This window comes from Callorhinus ursinus, unplaced genomic scaffold (genome assembly GCF_003265705.2).
Source record: "Callorhinus ursinus isolate GAN/ISIS: 27379988/994484 unplaced genomic scaffold, GSC_fseal_2.0 scaffold50, whole genome shotgun sequence".
Taxonomy (NCBI): domain Eukaryota; kingdom Metazoa; phylum Chordata; class Mammalia; order Carnivora; family Otariidae; genus Callorhinus; species Callorhinus ursinus.
The window spans coordinates 5,999,660-6,020,403 of NW_027397112.1; the positions used below are offsets into that span (position 1 = coordinate 5,999,660).

Sequence of the window (20,744 nt, forward strand, 5' to 3'; positions counted from 1 at the left end):
TACTTGAAAATGACCAAATCAATACATCCCTGTGCTTAAAAAAGCGGCTTTTCCACTGAAACCCTTTCTACATGTTTGTTTCACAGGTGGAGCCACCATTTTAATGAGCTAAGGGTTTCACCCTCTGCCACAAGGTGTGTGAGGCCTTCCATGAGAGCGAAGCCATTCTAGGTCACGCTGCATGCCAGGTGTAGCTCCTGGTCACTGCCTTTTACAGCAATGTGGTACAGGATCCTGCAACTTTTTAAAAAAGCTTTTAAGTGGTTTACTTTTGTTTACTTTTGTTGAACCTGAATATCTTGCTGCTCGTTTTTCTTCCATGTCGTTAAAATAAAATGTCTTTAATGTTAACTGGTTGCCACATTCTAAGGCCTTAATGTTTTATTTCTTTGCCACATAATGTTAATATTAGCTAGTAGACAACAGTGATTAATAACTGGTTGTTACACTGAAGACTGATTCAAGAGACATCACCACACAAAGGACGGAGCACTCTGATGGCAATAGGGAATTTCAATTTAGTCTGGTGCATTTTCATTCTTCTTCTATTACTGTGCCCAAGAAGCAGGAAGGCTGACCAGGGTTTCCCTGATACAAATATTGAATATTTGCTTAAATATTCAAATATTTATTAAAAAATAAATATTCAAATATTCGAATACTAAAGCAACAAATGAGAAAAACATAAAGTCATATAAGGTATACTGGGTACCATGTCCTAGACCTAGGTTGGCAAATGTGATGGATATTTGCCATAAACATTTTGTCACAAATGTTTAATGGATATTTTCTCTGATGTGACAGACCCAAATGACTGAATGGGGCTGCCAAGAATGCTCTGTTAGGAGGATTCTGAGACCAGGCTCAGAGGAAAAGGCTGCTGTGGTTGGTGAATAATGTCCCCTTGCAGGGGATTAGGGTTAGGCAGCACAAGAACTACTTCCATGCTATCCAGGGACTACAGTGACTAATTCATCCTATGTTACTCTTTCATTTTTTAGGGCCTTCTAAAAGCACTTGAAAAGACTTTTTCATATCAGGATTAAAATTTTTCAAAAGTTTAGTTTGCTTGGTCAGTCTGTCCATAAACACAAAAGAAAGTATATTGGACACTATCTGAAAACTTTAAAAATTTATTTATCATATAATTTAAAAATTATGTACCATTACTTATCCAAAAGAAAACTTTGCTAACACATTTTATAAATATATGGCCAGTGGTTGAAATATCCACTCTGTTCTATGAATGCTAAAAGTCAGCTATTTTAAATTTTTTGCCCAAATATTCACATGAGCCATTTAGTTAATGTAAACACTTTCAATTTAATAGGGCAAATATTTTCTCTGTATCTCATTTCAATCTTACCTACCAAGTTTAGTCACTTACTTTAAAACTAACTTATAGCCACATAAATCAAAGTCATAAACTTTACCTATAATCAGGTATATATTACAGACCATATTTAAGATATTGTTAGAAAATAATGCTGCAATAAACAAAGGGGTGCATAAAAAAAAGATATTGTTAAAACCTTGTGTAGTAATGCACATTGCATTTAATTGGTAATTTCTATCATGATTTACAAATAAGAAAACATTGATGTATATTAAATATTAAGATTGGGGAAATGAGGAAATCTTCCAACTGGGTTCCAGTCCCACCACACTTGCTAGTAGTAAAACTAAATATCAAGAAAGGCCTCACTCAGTGTAAATCGACATGACAAACACATTGAGCGCCACTAGTATTTAGGAAGCTTCTCTCTTAATATAAATAAAATATCTGTCTTAATTTAAATAAAGAGATGATATTCATTTTAATGAGGGATACATTTTAATATCTACTAAAGTAATGAAGTAGACGTGAAAACTTTCAGCATTTGAAAAAGAGAAAGGTCTGCTTCTAAGAACAGTATTCCTTTTACCATGATTCCAAAGTGTGTCCTGTAAGAAGCAAAAAAAAAAAAAAAAAAGACCTTGAAGATTATTTTTTCCAGTGGAACTAGTTGTGGGGCTGAGTATAACTGCATCACTCAAATGCCTTAAAGCAGGGCCTCCATGAAGATAAAAAGGTGGGAATAAAATTTGCTTTTTAGTTTTGATTTATTTATAAAATGCAGTAAATTTTCCTCGTCTGAGAATATAAAGCATAAAGAAAAAAGAAGCTGCATTCTTATACAACCACAAGCCAGCTCAGATTAAAGGATGTTCTGAAGTGCATGATTATTCCAAAAAGGCAATAAAATGTAGGAGACTAATAGACTACAATTTAGTATTTCTTGAGCTTTACAAGCTAACATTTATATGTACAGGCCAACCTTAATTTGAAAATCTTCCCTTTGCACATTTCTGTATGAGCACTTTTGATAATGATGGCAGTGATCCAACATATATTTATAAGGCTTCACATTACAGGATACTTCATTTGCTGCCAGCATAGCATCTCCACTGGAAACTCCAAGAAAAACAAAACAAAACAAAAAAACTTCAAACAAGTCTGAAAACCAGCTAGAAGAGTCTCCATTCCCTTTCCAGCTGGGCTGGAAAACAAGACTTTCGAGCAGCTATATCTTCTACATTCATGGCTGCTGATTGGCACTCGAGGTGATTAGAGTGAGTCAAAAACATGAAGATACAATTGACTTAAAAGTCACTAAAAATAATACCTTTCACTACGCATGATAAATGAAGGAACTTCTTTGGCCTCTTCTTCACATGACTGCTAGGACTAGGGGTCTCTGCTAAATTCTTATTAAAAAAAATGGTAAACACTGTGAACAACTAAACATTTGATACTTCAAGAGTCAGAAAGAAACATGCAGTTTAATGGAAAGTCGTATTCCTCTCAATATTGGAAAAATGACAATACTCCTCAATTGATCTACAGATTTAACACAATCACTGTCAAAATCCCATATGGGATTTTGCAGAAATTGACAAGTGGACCCTGAAATTCATATGGAAATACAAGGTACACAGAATTGGCAAAACAATCTCGAAAAAGAAGAACAAAGTTGGAGAACTCACATTTCCTGATTTCAAAACTTATTACAAAGCTAGACTAATCAAAACAGCATGCTACTGGCATAAGAAAAGACATATAAATCAATGGAATAAAGATTCCAGAAATAAACCCTTAGATCGATGATCAGTGAATTTTTGGCAAGGGTGCCAAGACAATTCCATGGAGAAAGAACAGTCCATACAACAAATGGTGCTGGGACAACTGGGTATCCATTTATCTAAAAGAATAAAGTTGGATTCCTTCTTTATACAATACACAAAAAGTAACTCAAGATAAACCACAGACCTAAATGTTAGAGCTAAAAATATAAAGCTCTTAGAAGAAAACAGGAGTAAATTTGGGTGACCTTGAGCTAAGCAAAGCCTTCTTAGATATAATACCAGAAGCATAAAGAAGAAAATAAAATATAGATCAACAGCTTCAGCAAATTTAAAAACCTCTTGTGCTCCTAGGGATAGCATCAAAAGTGAAAAGAAAATCCACAGAAGAGGAGAAAATACTTGCCAGTCATATATCTGAAAAGAGACATATCAAGAATACATAAATAACACTTACAAATCGAGTGAAAAAAAATAAAGAACACAATTTAAAGACAGGTGAAGAATCTGAATAGATGTTTCTCCAAAGAAGATATACAGTTGGCCATAAACCCATGAAAGGTCACTCAATAGCATTAGTGATCACCAAAAAATGCAATTCCAAAACCACAATGAGATATCATTATACAACCTCTCCTATGGCTGTAATCAAAAGACAGATAGGAACAAATGTTGTTTGTTTTGTTCTGTTTTGTATTTACCCTCTGTAGGCTTTGTTTAGCTTCTTGAATCCATATAATTATGTCTTTCATAAGACTGGAAGATTTTGGCTATTATTTATTAAAATATTTAGCTTCTTATTCTATTCCCTCTACTTCTGTGACTCAAATATAATTTATACATTGTGATTGTCCTACAAGGTCCTGCAACTCCTTTTTTTAGTACATTTTTCTCTTTGTCCTCAGATTGGCTGATTTCTATTGATTTATCTTCAAGTTCATTGAATCTTCTTGTTCTCCACTCTGTTGTTATATTCCGCCCACATTTTAAATTTCAAATGTTGTATTTTTCACTGTTTTTCTGTTCAGATTTCCTAATTTCTCACTCGTTACTACCAATTTTTCTTAATGTCCTTGAGCGCAACTATAATAGCTACTTTAAATTTTTTATCTGCTAAACCTAGCATCTAATTCATCCTGAGGTGGTTTCCACTGATTATTTTCTTGAGAATAAATAAGTTATGTTACCTATTTCTTCTTATGTCAAGTAATTTTGGCTTGTATCTTTATGAATGAGACATTGTAGAGAGAGTGGATTCTGTTATTTTCCTCTGAATAGTATTAGTGGTATTAATAGTATTAATACAATTAATTTCAATTGTTTGTTTTTAGCAGGCAGTTAACTTGGCTGAATTCAAACTATAAATTATTGATGTCATTATGGTTTTGCAACTATATTTTTAATATATTGTAGACATATTTCTAAACCAATAAATGTAGCTTATCTACAAAAATTAAGCCTATAAATTCTGTCTCCTCTGTAGGTGACAAAAGTTCATATATAAACTCAGCTCTTTTAGTATTACCTGGGCTGCTTAGAGTTCTCTCCAACCATGCATGTTTCAGGGATCAGTCAGAAATACGGACCAAAATTATACAAAGAATTTGGGCTTCCTGTCCCGCTTCTTCACTTATTTCCTGGGTATCTCTCCATATTAGTTTGCCAGTGGTTGCCCCATTATTTCATCTGGTTCTTCAAGCACTATGATCACAGGTATCTACCCAAATTCTAATTGTCCCATATGGCACCAAATGTGGAAGAATAAATACTATAAAAATGGGAAACTCACCTTTCCTTCTTCTAAGTATGTACTCCCCTTCCACTATCTCTTTGTGTTGATTCATTCTCCAGGGCCATCAGGTAGTTGTATTTTATATTTTGAACAGAGCTTCTATTTGTGGGAGGATTAGTCTGATAGGAGCTTACTTGGCTATAATATAAACTGGAACCCTCCCCCCTTTTTTGTTGTTTTGACTGGCAGATTACTATTCATTCTTTAGGGGGTTCAAATGCCAACTCTTTGGATAGAATTGCTAGCTACTTCTTTTGCCCTGTTAGCACTTTTTATATACTACTACTATAGCTTTTTTTTTTTTTTCCTGGGCTGGTCATAGTTTTATTGCTGGGTTTCAAGGAAGGGGCTCAAATCTACCCAATCTCCATCAGCTTGGCCACCAAGTCCTCTGTGGTCTCCACCTTGACACCGGCTGTATGCAGGGGCCGGTCCTCCACACTAACCACAGAGAGCTTGGAGGTCAGGTCCACACTCAGGTCTCCTGGTTTGATGTCCTCAATCTTCTTGGCTTTCACAATGTTGGGCAATGTGGCATAGCGGGGTTCATTGAGCCGTGGCAGGCAGCTTCAGGTGCAAGGTCTCCAGGCCCCCATCCAACTCCTGCTCCACTTTCACCTTGTCCCTTCCACTTTCACCTTGTCCCTTCTAGTGTCACCTGGGAAGTGAATGTGCCCTGTGGCCAGTCTAGAAATCCAGCTGTCATCCGCCCTGTTTGGTTACAGTCACAGCATTTTATATGTACCATTACAGTTGTTAATTTATACATTTATCTTTTCTAGGATAATGAAATCTCTTTGAGGCTAGGAGAACGGAGGATGTGGGGACACAACCGTGTCTTCCTCATATTTATATTATATACCTGGAGCATATACATGTATAGAATAATTCAATATTTGTTTCATAAATTTATATTATATCATCTAGATAGAACCAGAGCAAAACCATGAAACATAACAAATTCCTCAACCTCAGCACTACTGACATTTCTGGTCAGATAATTCTTTATTGTGGGGACCTTTTGGGTGCATTGTGCTATGTTTAGCAGCATCCCTGGCCTCTGCTCACTAGATCCCAGTGACAATGTCCCACCCCCAATTCTGACAACCCCAAAATGTCCACAAACATGCCAAAGATGCCCCAGAGGGGCAAAATCATGCCTGATTGAGAACCACTAGGTCAGAAAGTATGGTTCTTTATCAAATTCCATGGAGTGAAAGAAGCCTTAGGTATCCTTTGGTTTCTGGGTGTATGATTTTCAAACAAGGTTTAGGATACTGGTAATGGGGAATAACCCGAAATAAAGCAATTACCACCCAACTTCTTAGAGAATTCAATGCCATACAATGCTAATACATGACTAGAATTGCTCCATCACCAGGAATCTGCTTGTTCCTACAGCATGTGCCGTATAGGTGTTTTTGACCTAGAGAGAGAAGACTCAGATAATCCTAAACTGATGATGAAATGATTATGATAATGATGATGATGATATGCTTGCATAGCTCTTTACAGTTTATGAGTTTTTGCATGTATTTTCCCAACTAGGTATATATTTCTCTCTTTTTTAAAGACTTTATTTTTTATTTGAGATAGAGTGCATGAGTTGGGGGAAGGGCAGAGGGAAAGAAACAAGCGGACTCCCTGCAAAGTGCAAGCCCAATATGGGGCTCAATCCCAGGATCCTGGGATCATGACCTGAGCTGAGGTCAGACGCTCAACCGGCTGAGCCATCCAGGCACCCCTAGATATATATTTCTAATGGAAAATTTTATTTCATTTTATTTTTTTAAAGATTTTATTTATTTATTTGTCAGAGAGAGAGAGGGGACAGATTGAGAGCACAAGCAGGGGAGCGGCAGGCAGGTAAGAAGCAGGCCTCCTGCAGAGCAGGGAGCCTGATGCAGGACTCAACCCAGGACCCTGGGATCATGACCTGAGCCAAAGGCAGACGCTCAACCAACTGAGCCACCCAGGTGTCCCTCTAATGGAAAATTTTAAAGAGGAAGTAAAAACTAATAGGGGCAAAACTGATAACTATAATTAATTAAGAGAGTATACTTTGCACGGTAATTATACTTAACATATATAGATTTTTCAGTGTCAAGGAAGGAATGTTTTGTAATTATCTAGTTGGACTGATGCCATGATTTGTTCCTTTACTTTATCAAATGACCTTTGATAGGTGGCAGAAGAGAGTGAATCTAGATATGAAAGGAAGAGAAGTAGTTAAGTCTTAAAAAGGCAAACTCTGAAAGGCAAAATGAATGACATCCAAAAATATCAAGTGGAGGAATAGTTCATATATGAACAAGAGATAAAAAGTTCTTGTTGCACAGAATGAAAGGGTGATTGTTGAGATTATCAGCATTATGGACATGATGTAGGGCAGATAGAGGTAATTCGGTAATGAAGTCCATGGAGCTATATATGAAAGTAGCTTGGTATATCAGTTTCCTGTGGCTGCTGTAACAAATTACCACACACTGAGTAGTCTAAAACAATAGGAATTTATTCTCTCTTAGTTATGGAGGCCAAAAGTCTATAATCAAGGAGTCAGCAGCACTGCACTTCCTCTGGAAGCTCTAGGGGAGAATCCATTTCCTGACACAGCTTCTGGAGACTGTTGGCATCCTTGGCTTGTGAATATATCTCTCTCTGATGCATCTTCACATCACCTTCTCCTCTATGTCCCTTCTCCACAGTGTCTCTCTTATAAAGATGCTCATGACTGGCTTTAGGACCCACCTAGACAATCTCCTCATCTCAAGGTCTTTAACTCAGTTACATCTGCAGAGATCCTCTTTTTAAATAAAAACATTCACAAGTTCTAAAGATTAGGATATGGACATATCTTTTTGGGGGCCACCAATCAGCCCGCTACTCATGGGTTGATAAGGTATAGTCTACTTTCTGTTTTCGGGCTCTGATAACAGCTCTAGATCAAACTTCTGCTCATCTCTGAAACACAGAAGTCTTCACTTCAAACACACTCTATCAAAGAGCCCATGTGGAGTGACATAATCAAGATGGTGACATAAATCATTTCCAACTTCAGTGCCTTTCACCAGAAGACCAACCAGCAACTATCCATAGACTTGACACCACTGTGAAAATCCCAGACCCAAGGATATAAATGAAGCACCCCCATGGACCACAGAGCCTGAGATGGGTCACACCAGAAAGGTAAGAGGAGAGGCTCTACTCTGCATCACCAGCCACCCAAGCCAGGCCAGCATTACACTACACCACAGAGCCACCTGGTTTTTCCAGTGGAAAAAGGAGAGTCCAAGGTAGACATTCAGTTTCCCCAGTATTGCAGGACGCTCCCCAGAAACCCCACTACAGGAATCAAAACAGTATGGTACTGCAATTTAAAAAAACAAAAACACACCAATAGAAAAACTGAAAGCCCAGAAACAAATCCATGCATATACAGTCAACTAATATTTGACAAGAAAGCCAAGACTCTTCAATGGGGAAATGACAGTCTCTTCAATATATGGCGCTGGGAAAAATGGACACTCACATGCAAAAGAATAAAACTGGGCCTCTATCTCTCCCCACTCACAAAAATTAACTCAAATGGGTTAAAGACTTAAATGTTAGGCCTGAATCTATAAAACTCCTAGAAGAAAACAGGATAAAACCTCCTTGACATTGGTTTTAGCAATGATTTCATGAATATGACACCAAAAGCATAAGCAACAAAAACAAAAAGAAACAAGTGAGACTACATCAACCTGATGGCCAACAGGTACATGAAACAGTGCTCAATATCACTCATCATCAGTGAAATGAAAATGAAAACCACAATGAGATATCACCTCACACCTGTCAGAATGGCCATCATCAAAAAGACAAGAGATAACAAGTGTTGGCGAGGATACAGAGAAGAGAACCCTTGTGCATTTTGGTGGGAATGTGAATTGGTGTCGCCACCATGGAAAACAGTATGGAGATTCTTTAAAAAATTAAAAAGAGAACTATCATACAATAGGCCTCAATTGTAATCACAAGGTCCTTATAAAAGGGAAGCAAGAAGGTCAAAGGAGAGACAAGGCATTATGAGAGAGGAAGCAATGGAGAAAAGACAATGCGATTGAGGGTCCCAAACCAAGGAATGAAGACAGCCTCCAGAAGACGGAAAAAGCAAGGAACGGATTCTTCCCTAAAACCTCCTGGCAAAAACCAGTCCTGACAAACCTTGATATTAGGACCTAAGTTTCATTTTGGACTTCTAATCTCCCAAACTGTAAAATAATAAATTTGAATTGTTTTAAGACACTATGTTTGCCATATAGCAGCAATAGAAAACAACAACCAACAAAGCTAGTATATAATATTCAAAAATTTAGAACACATCAAGGGCTCTCTGAGGTACTTAATATATGTAATATTTATAACTGCCTTAACAATGCTGTATGGACAAAAAAATCAGTCAGGAATTCAACAAATTTGAAAGTTAAATCAGGCGAAGAAAAAAAAATCCATAGGTTAAATTTTGTTACAGTCTTCAAGCATTTCAAGTTTCTGTGTTTGCTCTGTTACTTGACTCCTTCCAGGTAATGTCACCAGGTTTAAAAAAAAAAACAACAACACCTAAAAAGCCAAGTTATTTCTTCCCAAAGGGCATATTTACATTTAATAGTGGCAAATTTGGATGAGATAGGACCCGGGGTAAAACTCTCCAAAGACTATCCAGTTAGTTCTCGATATTCCCCTTGACCAAGATGCATCTGCCCAAACATGCAAACTCTGAGTGTGGTTAAGTGCAGGGAATCAGTATGGTTAGGAAATAAAATTTCTGGAGATCAATGAATGACGGCTAAGACTTACAAAAGGAAAAAGTGACCATGACAAGTTTTGTTTTTTGAAAGTAAGTTCATAAGACTAGAAGCTGGCATAGAAAAGAAGTATGCAATGGATAATGAGGAACGAGGTGCTGTTGAAAACTCCACGGCACCCCAGGAATTATGAAAGTCTGAAGAAGAATGCCAATTCACAGCTTTTTATGGAAAAGTTTTAAGGCCCTATAAGGAAATGATGCTGCCATGCATTTCTGCACTCCTCATATCAAAGACATGTATCACAATTTTGAAACCTAGTGTGGGTGTGCATGGTGCTAGTCCAATTCAAAATACACAAGGACAGGGGTGCCTGCTTGGCTCAGTCAGTAGAGCATGTCACTCTTGATCTCAGGGTTGTGAGTTTGAGCCCCATGTTGGGTGTACGGATTACATAAAAATAAAATAAAATCTTTTAAAAATATATTAGCCAAAATACACAGGACAGTGCTCACTTTGGCAGCACATACACTAGAATTGGAACGATACAGAGAAGATTAGCATGGCCCCTGCACAAGGATGACACACAAAATACACAGGGACAAAGTGCTTTCCTGAGTCACACAGTAGGCCACATATAAGATAATCATATAATCACTGAAGTCTAAAAACCAAATACAAAATTATGTTTAAAATGTCCATAGCAAACCCGAGAAGACTGTTTTCCATTCTTCTTCCTTTTTAGAAGAACATAGTATTTTGAGTTTACAACAGTCATCTAACCTTCTATTAACTCATTCATCAAAAATTGGTTAAGACTGGGGCACCTGGGTGGCTCAGTCGTTAAGCGTCTCCCTTCGGCTCAGGTCGTGGTCCCAGGCTCCTGGGATCGAGGCCCGCATCGGGCTCCCTGCTACGCGAGAAGCCTGCTTCTCCCTCTCCCACTCCCCCTGCTTGTGTTCCCTCTCTCACTGTGTCTCTCTCTGTCAAATAAATAAAAAAATCTTTAAAAAAAATTGGCTAAGACCTACTGTGTGTTAACCACTAACTAATATTAAGGCACAAAGCTATATGAGAAACCTGTCTAAGAAGACACCACCAGGTAAAGGAAGAAAAAATATGTAAGTACCAAATATTGTAACAGAGGTTTAAACACAGTGTCTTGAAAAACAGAAGAGGGTTCAGAGGGATTTCATTCCACTCCATTCAGGAAGAGATGGATCTGTAGGAAACAGATCTCTACTGTAGGAATCCCCATCCTATTACGGTAAATCAGAACAACCTTCTTAGAAGCCCCTCGGGGACAAGTGGGCTTACATACAGCAACAGTAAACATAGAACAAAGAAAGCCAGCAGTTGAGTGGTGGGGGGTGGGAGGGATGGGGTGGCTGGGTGATAGACATTGGGGAGGGTATGTGCTATGGTGAGCGCTGTGAATTGTGCAAGACTGTTGAATCACAGATTTGTACTTCTGAAACAAATAATGCAACATATATTAAGAAAAAAGAAAAAGAAGAAGATAGCAGGAGGGGAAGAATGAAGGGGAGTAAGTCGGAGGGGGAGACGAACCATGAGAAACGATGGACTCTGAAAAACAAACTGAGGGTTCTAGAGGGGAGGGGGGTGGGGGGATGGGTTAGCCTGGTGATGGGTATTAAAGAGGGCACGTTCTGCGTGGAGCACTGGGTGTTATGCACAAACAATGAATCATGGAACACTACATCAAAAACTAATGATGTGATGTATGGTGATTAACATAACAATAAAAAATTAAAAAAAAAAAAAAGAAAGCCAGCAGTTCCCACCACAATCCTGGCTCAAAGAGGATAGCATTGATAGAACCATGGGCAAACACACAAATGATGCCCCTGTGCTAAACCAGCTAGAGCTTTTTCTCTTGATACTAGGGGAAACACTCAAAAAGGATATGGTAGCGGTATAAAGAAGTGCTATGGAACTCTCTTCTGACAAGGACCTTGTATTGTCAATGATTGAGGCTTCCCCTGCAGGCTCTGCCCCCAGAGCCAGACTCCAGTCTTGAAGAACCATGATTGGTTTTGAAGCATGTTACCTATGAGTAAGAATGAGGAATCTTCTTCAGCTACACAAAAATCTCTTAAAATTATATGGATTTCAGCTAGGAGATCCACAAATTTCTTGACGTCAACTGGATTTGAATCATGATTTAAAAGAACTGATCCTGGCATCAACCTCCTACCCTATATTTTCAGCAAGTTAGTCGTGTTCTAGGAGCTGAGGCTAGGGTCCTGGCAGCAAATTTTGAGACGTGTTTGGTCAGATACCTATAGAAAGTCCAGAAGTATAAAAATGGATCCAATCATGGAGAAATTATAGTCTGATTAAGGGGGAAAACACACAAAAAAAATCAAGTAGTAGTGTTATATTATATATATTATATATTCTAAGTGCCAAGGGAACATGACAAATGGAAAAAGAGAGAATCTGTATAAAAAACCAGTCTCAGATCAGAAGATTTGTGTGTAAAGTATAAAATAAAGCAATGTGATGACATGTTTTTGCAGTTTAAAGTTTTATGTATTCATTTTGTGCTAAACTAACTTCTGCCTATAATACAGGCCTATAAATAAATGAAAAGAACTCTACCCCAGCAAATAAAAGAGCAATTGAAATATTCATGGTAAAGTAAGAAAACCTTGAGAAAATGATCCTTAAAGATAAAACAGCCATGGTGGATAGTGAAGAAAAATTCCTTTAAAATCTTTAAACTTCAAAAAAATCCCAAATCTAATGTTTCCTTTTATGTTTCCTATATTTAAGAAATCACTGATTAAAAGTTCCATATATAAATTATTTATCATACATGCAAAGCTACATACATACCCACCAGTACAGCTTACTTTATAGGCAGGAATGTATCAGTAAATAATAAGGAGAGACATGTTCATCCTATAAAATGACAAAGCCTAAATACATTGAAATAGGTGCAGGACCACTTCCTGTTACTAGGGAGAGGAAAAAGGCAATGTGAAGTCATTCAAGCAGAATAATAAGTAAACCAAAGCCAGATCAAAGGAATACAGAAGAAAGGCTGAAACATGAAGCTGAAATATTTATTTCCTTCAAAACATCATCCATGCCTTGTCCCTGGGCAGTTCAATATTTCAAAGTAGCTGGAAAATATTCTCACTTACATTCATCACTATGCACAAGTAGATCAAATTTTAAGTAGGCAAATTTTCTCTTTATTTACTAAACATAAATGCAATATTTATCATTGAGAGAAGTTTTTCTGCTTATCAGAAATGACTTTTAAATTATGTGAAATAATTTTAAAGACCTAATAGATACTTTTCAGTACTTCCAGTGGATGAAGCTGCTACAAATTATAACATTCATGGTGTAAACATAATTTTTAATGCCTTCACAAATGATGAAATAAACATTTATTGAGTGTTTATTATGCTCATTGGTTTAGAGCAGTTCCTGTACTATTTCATTACATTTTTATGCTGATAAGAAAATTATCATTTATTTTTTTCACCAATGAAATCAAGGAAGTTTAGAAGAGTTTAGTGATTTGCCCAACTATTTACAGAATCAATGGCAGAATGAGAAATTAAAGCAGCCCATCTGACTTCAAAGTCCAAAGTCATTCTACTACAACTATATCATGCTATTTCTTTAAACCTGTATGTATGTATGTGTGTGTGTGTGTGTGTGTGTATACACACACACACACACACACACACACATATATATAACTAAATCACCATTTGATGCTAATTGGTTAAACTTACAAGTAGGTCCTTACTATGATTTATCCTCACACAACACAAATATTTGCATATTAACCACTTTCAGAACATTTGAAAGCCAAAATATTTATCAAGTATTTACTTAACACCTCTTGTATCTGTGCTTGGTGCTAAAAATACAAAAATAATCAACATCTCTGCATCCAATATAGAAAAGAAGACAAACTCTACACTATTTTCAGTATGATAAAAGCCACACAATAATACGAACATAATAAGATGAGCCAAAAAGGACCAGAGGAATTCATTGTGCCTAGGGTAAAATAGAAAAGCTTCATAAAGGGCATGTCATTTGGTAAGATCATCACAAAGAATGTTAAAGAGGTGTAACATATACATATATATGTTTAACTATATATTAAAATGTAAATGTATATTAAAATACATATTTTTATTTGATATTTGTAAAATATCTTTTATTTTCCTCCTTACCATCATACTTTCCATGAAAAGAGCAAATCTCCATCAGAAGATTCTTATTTATTTCAAGGGAAAGATGAACATGGTAGAGGTAAGAGATTTCTAAAGATAAAGTTTTGTTTCAGATAAAATATGCAACCACTTCTGCTGATTATAAAAAGCACTCACTCTAAGTTCGTAAAAGTGTATTAGCTGGATTAATGTTAATTTTAAGAAACCAATTCTTATTTAGAAACATGTTATCACCCATGTTTCACTGACCATTTCTCCCTACCTCATACGACATTTTTCCAAAGGCTCCAGTGGTTATCTTATATGTGCTTAGCAATAAGTTCAGTCACTATTAATGTGCTACCATGTGCTGTTCATTAATTCATTTACCATTAATGTGTTAAGCACCCATTATGTGCCAGGCACCCTTGCTAGTGTTCAGAAAACATCAGTGAACTAATCACACCCAGTTCCCACACTAAGGGAGCTTTCAGTCTAGCAAAGAAAAAAGGACATTGAATTAATACAAATGAGAACAATGAGGATTCAATTCAATGACAAAAAAAGAAATATGGAATATTAAGGGTTTATATTACAGTGTTAAAAACTTTAAATAGGAATTAGGATGAAAGAAAGTGATGTTAAAGTTAACTGAATTTGTATGTCGATTATACCTCAAGAGAAAATAACATTTTTTTAATGGAAAAAAGAAGTTAACTGAAGGATGAGGAGGACTGGATAAAAGAAAATGCAGAGTAAGAGTATTCCGGCACAAAGGATAACAAATGAAGAAGCTGCAAGAGAGAAGACTGTGGCCAAATCAGGGAAGAGAACAGGGGCCGAGATCACAAGGCAGGGAACAGAGAGCGAAGAGCCTGTGATAAGGCTGAGAAGTACCCTGTCACACTGAACCTAGAGACAGAACTTTCATGGCTTTGTAGAAAAACTACATTGTGTGAGATGAAAAACATAATGGCTGGGATTACAGGCATTGCTAAAAAAAAGTTCGTGAACTTGAAGACTTAGCAGTGGAAACTAACCAAAACAAAGCACAGAAAGAAAAACAGAATAATAAAAAACAAAGCATTGGTGACAACTGTCAGCACCTAATATTTGTGTACTTAGAGTCCTTAAAGGAAAAGAAAGATGCGGACAGAAAAACATTTGAAGAAATTATGGCCAAAAGCTTTCCAAATTTAATTAAAATTATAAATCTACAGATCCAAGAACTCAAAGAACTCCAGCCATAAGACAAATAAAACTACATGAAGGCACAACATAATCAATTTGTCCCAAAACCAGTGACAAAGAAAAAAAGAATCTTGAAAACAGCCAGTAAAAAGACAAGTCCAGAGGAATAAAAGTAAGGATAGCTGCAGATTCCTGGTAGAAGCAACACAAGCAAGAATACAATGAAGCGACACCTTTAAATTGCTGACAATTAAGCTGGAGCTATGCCATGAAGGCAAGAACAAATCAGTATTAGATAATCTAATAATACATTTAATAATGACTCTATTACCTAATCCCAAAATGATCAATAAAATTGATAATCCTCTAGCCAGACTGATTGGGAAAGAAAGACAATACAAATTAACAACATTACAAATGAGAGAGGTTCTGCACTATAGAGTCTACACATATTAAAAGGACAAGAAGGTGTATTATGAAAGAAAGAGAGAACAGAAGTTTAACCCATACTTCCCAGCACATACAAAATTAACTTAAAAAAATGGATCACAATCCTCAATGTAAAACCTGGAACTATAAACTTCCAGAAGAAAATCTTTGTGATCTGGGATTAGGAAAAGACTTCTTAGATGTGACCCCAAAGGCACCACCTGTGAAAGAACAAATAAATACACTGGACTTCATCAAAATTAAAAACACCACTTCCTTGAAACAACCCATTAAAAGAATGGCAAGGAAAGCCACACACTGGGAGAAAAACATTGGCAAATCATGTATCTGTTAAAGGACCTGTATCCAATATATACAAAGAATTTTCAAGACTCAATAATAAGAAAACAACCAACCCAGTTTAAAAAAGAGGCTAAAGATTTGAACAGATAGTTGCCAAAGTAGATACACTTATGGCAAAAAAAAGACATGAAGAGTTTTTCAACATTAGTCACTAGGCAAATACAAATTAAAACCACAGTGAAGTACTTGGACAAGCCTGTTAGAATTGTGAAAATAACAACACTGACCATATCAAGTATTGGCAAGGACGGGGAGGAAACAGAACTCTCACACACTGCTGGAGGGAATGTAAAATAGTACAAAAGTACAAAGTACAAAGTACTGTCTGGACAGTAGTTTGGCAGCTTTTTAAAGAGTTAAACATACACCTCCCATATGATCCAGACATTTGACTTTCAGGTTTTTATTCAAGAGAACAAAAAGAAAATGTCCACACAAAGACTAATGTTTATAGAAGCTTTATCTATAATAGCCCCAAATTGAAAACAGCCCAAATGTCCATCAACAGATACATGGGTCAACAAATTATGGTACATCCATAGAATGGAATAATATTCAAAATTAAAAAGGACTGAACTATTGATATTCAGTAAAACATGGATGAATCTCAAAATCATTATGCCAAGGGAAAGGAGACCAAAAAGTACATATTGTACATGCTTCCATTTATTTAAAATTCTAGAAAGTATAGTGACAGAAAGGAGATTAGTGCCTGCCTGCATAAGGAGAAGTCTGAGAAAGGTGGACAGGAAAGATTTCATAAGAACAGAAGGAATCTTTTGGGAATAACCATATGCTCACATAGACATATGTTTTGTGTTGGTCGTTTCACAAGTGTAGAGGTATGTCAGAATGTGAAACTGTATACTTTATGTGAAATGTACTGTATTTCAACTATAACTCAATAAAGCTATTAAAATAGCCCTGAAATATATTAAAATATGTTTATTCTCACTTATCATAAGAGAGCTGCAAGTTTAAACTACATTGAGATACTATTTATCACATATCATCTATCAGACAAAAAATTTAAAAATATAACATATTCTGTTTGGGAGGCTGTGGGTCAAAATCATTCTAATACATAGCCAGTAGAAATTCAATTATATAAACATACAAATTTGACAATATAAAACAAAACTACATATATGTTTATCTTTTGACCAGACAATACAAAAATACATGTCTACTAGGTTATTGGTTACAGCATCAACTGTAATTGCAAATATTGAACCAACCTGTATGCCCATAGGTAGGACAGCTGTTGCATAAATTGTGATTCATCTACACATTAGCATACTACGCTGATGTATGAATGACCTCCAGTTTATAACAAATGGAAAAAGCAAAGTGTAAGAAAAAAAAAAACACTGAAATATACACATATCTGCTCATCTGTGCAAAAACAAATACAGAAAGGATCTGTCAGAGACTAACAAATGAGATCACCCGCCTTCGGGGGCTAGGGCCGGAGAAGAAAGGACAGAAGGAGCGGAGGTGGGACTCCACTTCTCTGAATATATCTTTCAGTGAAGGTCTCATTTTTTAAACCATGTTAATGTTCCATTTACTCAAAAAGTAAAGAATAAAATCAATGAGGTTGGGGGTTGTGATTCTAAACTGAAATGCCAACAGAAAAAAAAAAATCTCACAAGACTTGAGCTCCTTCAGCGAGAAGTGAATTTCTGCCCGTTTTGGTCCGGCTCTCTCCCACACCTGCTAATGAGGGGGGGGGGGGCTTTGGGAGAAACAATCATGAAGGCACTGTCCAACCCCTCCTCTCTCTGGGAACGTCCCCTGCTGTACACAGGCTCTTGCTGGCCGCTCGGGCTGTGACCAGATGAGTACATTAATTCTACGAGGGAGGATTCCCAAGCCGCATGTTGGCCACACACCTAAGCCACAGCCCCATTTACCTGATTCTTCTATTTTTTCAAATTAATTCTAAATTTGAGAGGGAAAGGAGGAATTATTTACTGGTTTCTAATCTCTTCCCGATAAAAAATGTTACAAATTTGTCAGATTTTTTACAAGTTTACATTAAGAATTTATTCCTACTGAACAGACCCTAGCTGTTCCTAATAAAACAGCATCATAATTTTATTTTCATAAATAATCTTCCTTAAAATCCTAAGGAAATCTATAGAAGCATGCCATTCCTAGTTCAGGCTTTGTTAGTAAGAATTTGTGATAGTTCTGACAGAGGGGACATTTAAGTTCACTTTTATTTGTTCTAAAATAAATCTCTTTTTTTAATACTCCAGAATTTAAGCTTTTTTTAAAAAAAAAGATTTACTTATTTATTTCAGAGAGAGAGAGAGAGCATGAGCAGGAGGGCAGAGGGAGACAGAGGAGACTCTCAAGGGAACTCCATGCTTAGCATAGAGCCTGATGCAGGCTCAATCTCACGACCCTGACCCCAAGATCATGACCTGAGCCGAAACCAAGACTCAGATGCTTAACCAACTGGGCCACTCAGGGGCCCCCAAAATTTAAGCTTTTAATGTAGCAAGGAAAACTATATTTACATGTGAATAAAAAAACAACAGAAATAAAGCCTGAAAAAAACCCTCAAATCTCTGTGCGACTTCTACAGAATAAAGTGACAAATTAAAAACAATCTCAATTAAACTTTATCGAAATTAATAAATGTTCTTAATCAGTTAAATAAATGTCTTTTTAAAATAAATACAGTTTGTAATAACACTACATAGGCCACATTGAATGTTTTTAAAAATAAACAACTATTTACATGAATTTTTAATATACCTTCCAATTCACACTACCTAAGTAAAATGGCTGTAACTGTAAAGATGGGAGATGTTGGTGAAGAGTCCCTCTTGAGATAGAGCTGGAATAGACAAAGCTTTTGGACACATGGGCTGCACTTCCTATAGCTTCTCGGCCTCTGTGTGTGTGTGTGCGTGCTCCATTTTCTTCTTGGCCTCAACATCACTACTCAGAACTTCAGCTTGCACCACGGCCCATTGTGGCTGCATAGCCAATCTTCATCTTAGTGACTTTCCATGTTTCCAGCTTCTGCACTGATTCAGTCTCTAGGTTTCCTAGTTCCAAATTCCCAAGATCAGGAAGGAGGGGCCGTGCACTAAAGCACAATGGTTAGGACTAGGGGCTCTAGAGTCAAACACAATTTCAAATCCTCCCACCTCCACTTACTAGCTATGTCACCTTAAGCTCTTTGTATCTCCAAGTAAAATGAGTTTGCTGCCTTCAGATCAGGTGTCCACCCAGTGTACCTGGCAGAGAAGAAGAGTGGTCCTACACAAAGAATATTCTGATGGGTAGCTATCAGAAGCTGTGTGCCGGGCATATTCTCCCATTTGGGACTTCAGTGAAGAATAAGCAATAACATATACCTAGTATGTGTTGCCATCACTGGGATTAAGTCATTTAAAAAGCATAAAAGGAGATCTGAGTGACACAAAAGGTAAAAGTCTGAATTCTGTCAGAAAAAGAGCACTGAATTAGGAGTCAGAAGGCCTAGAATTAAGTCCCTGCTCAGTCACATATGAACTGCACAACACTGGTTAAATCGCTTAATCTCTTTGAACCTCAGTTTCTCCCTTTAAAATGCAGATGATCACAAACAACCACATAAGATTTTTGAGGATGAACTAAGAGGATATATAATGCAATCATTTTAACTATAATGCATTAAATAAAGTATTGCTATATTTTATTAGTTTATCAACTCTCTACCAGGCTTAAACTTATTTCACCACATTTCATTGCTAAAGTGAATTTTGACTGTAGAAAAACTCAAGAAGCTAAATATATAAACTGCTTAAAACAATGAGTTTTGCAAACTTAATTCCTGAAGAAAGAGTCCAATAAACCTAAAAGCCTCATGTTACAAATTAAATCTACTGTGTGAAATAGTGTCACAAATGTCTCCGTCAACAAGAGGTCTCTTGACCTTCCTATCACACTGACACTGATTTAAAGCAGTGTGCTCTCATAGAAGAAATGCAGAATTGTGGAAAGACACATCTACAAAGACGTACTTAACAGAATGGAAACTTCCTTTTCGATCTGAAACAAGGTCACCACATAGTTCTGTCCTCTCTTCAAGCCTTCCATCATGCTTCTTAGAGGGAGGGTTATGTCAGCATGCTCACTGGGGCTAAGGAATGCTTACAATAAATGGGAAACTTTGACTACTCTCCATCTAAAATGGTTTCAGATGCTCAAGCAGAGTGCAGAAAAGAGAACAGATGGGTCCCCCGCCCCCCCCACCATTGATACTTAAGAGTGCTATTTTTAAGAAGAAAATTATGCTCAGAGTTTGTGGGCACTTTCCAAAGTGTAGGGATAACTTTTCTCAAGATGACATAAATGTCTGCATCAATACAAAACTGAATACTTTTTAAATCACCTAATAAAAATGAATATAAATTTTTGATGGTGACTACTAGTAATTTATCCATAATTTTCAACTTTAAATATCATGGTACCAGTTGCAAGAAAAACAAGCTATTCTATTCCTATTAATTACTTAAAAAATTATTAAACTGAAGCTTTATATTATAAATATATGTTCACATCATAGTCACAAACTCTAGAAGAACAACAACAGTTTATGGGTGTGAAAAACTTTCATGATGAACTGGAACTTTCGCTACCCAACAAGGTGACTCTCCTCAGTAATAATTTCAAACACTGCTACCATTCAAAACCACTGATTAGTTATAATGGAGCAAGCTAAGGAACAATTAACTTCCCAAGTAAAGAATTTGAAATGTTTCTCATTATAATCACATAGCACCCCTTTAAAAAGCAAAAGCAAAATCAAAGAATCAGACATCAAAAGACCATTAGGTCTTTCAATAT

At 36.6% G+C, this 20,744-nt stretch overlaps 1 protein-coding gene and 1 non-coding gene across 10 annotated transcripts in view; one reads left to right on the forward strand and one right to left on the reverse strand.

Annotated features, from left to right (window-relative positions):
- Window positions 1-20,744, reverse strand: part of CEP112 (centrosomal protein 112) — a 456,418-nt gene that overhangs the window by 273,769 nt on the left and 161,905 nt on the right. The window lies entirely within an intron of this gene.
- On the forward strand, window positions 10,210-10,316 carry LOC112837612 (U6 spliceosomal RNA). Its single transcript, XR_003211782.1, has one exon. It is a non-coding gene; the product is annotated as a U6 spliceosomal RNA (small nuclear RNA).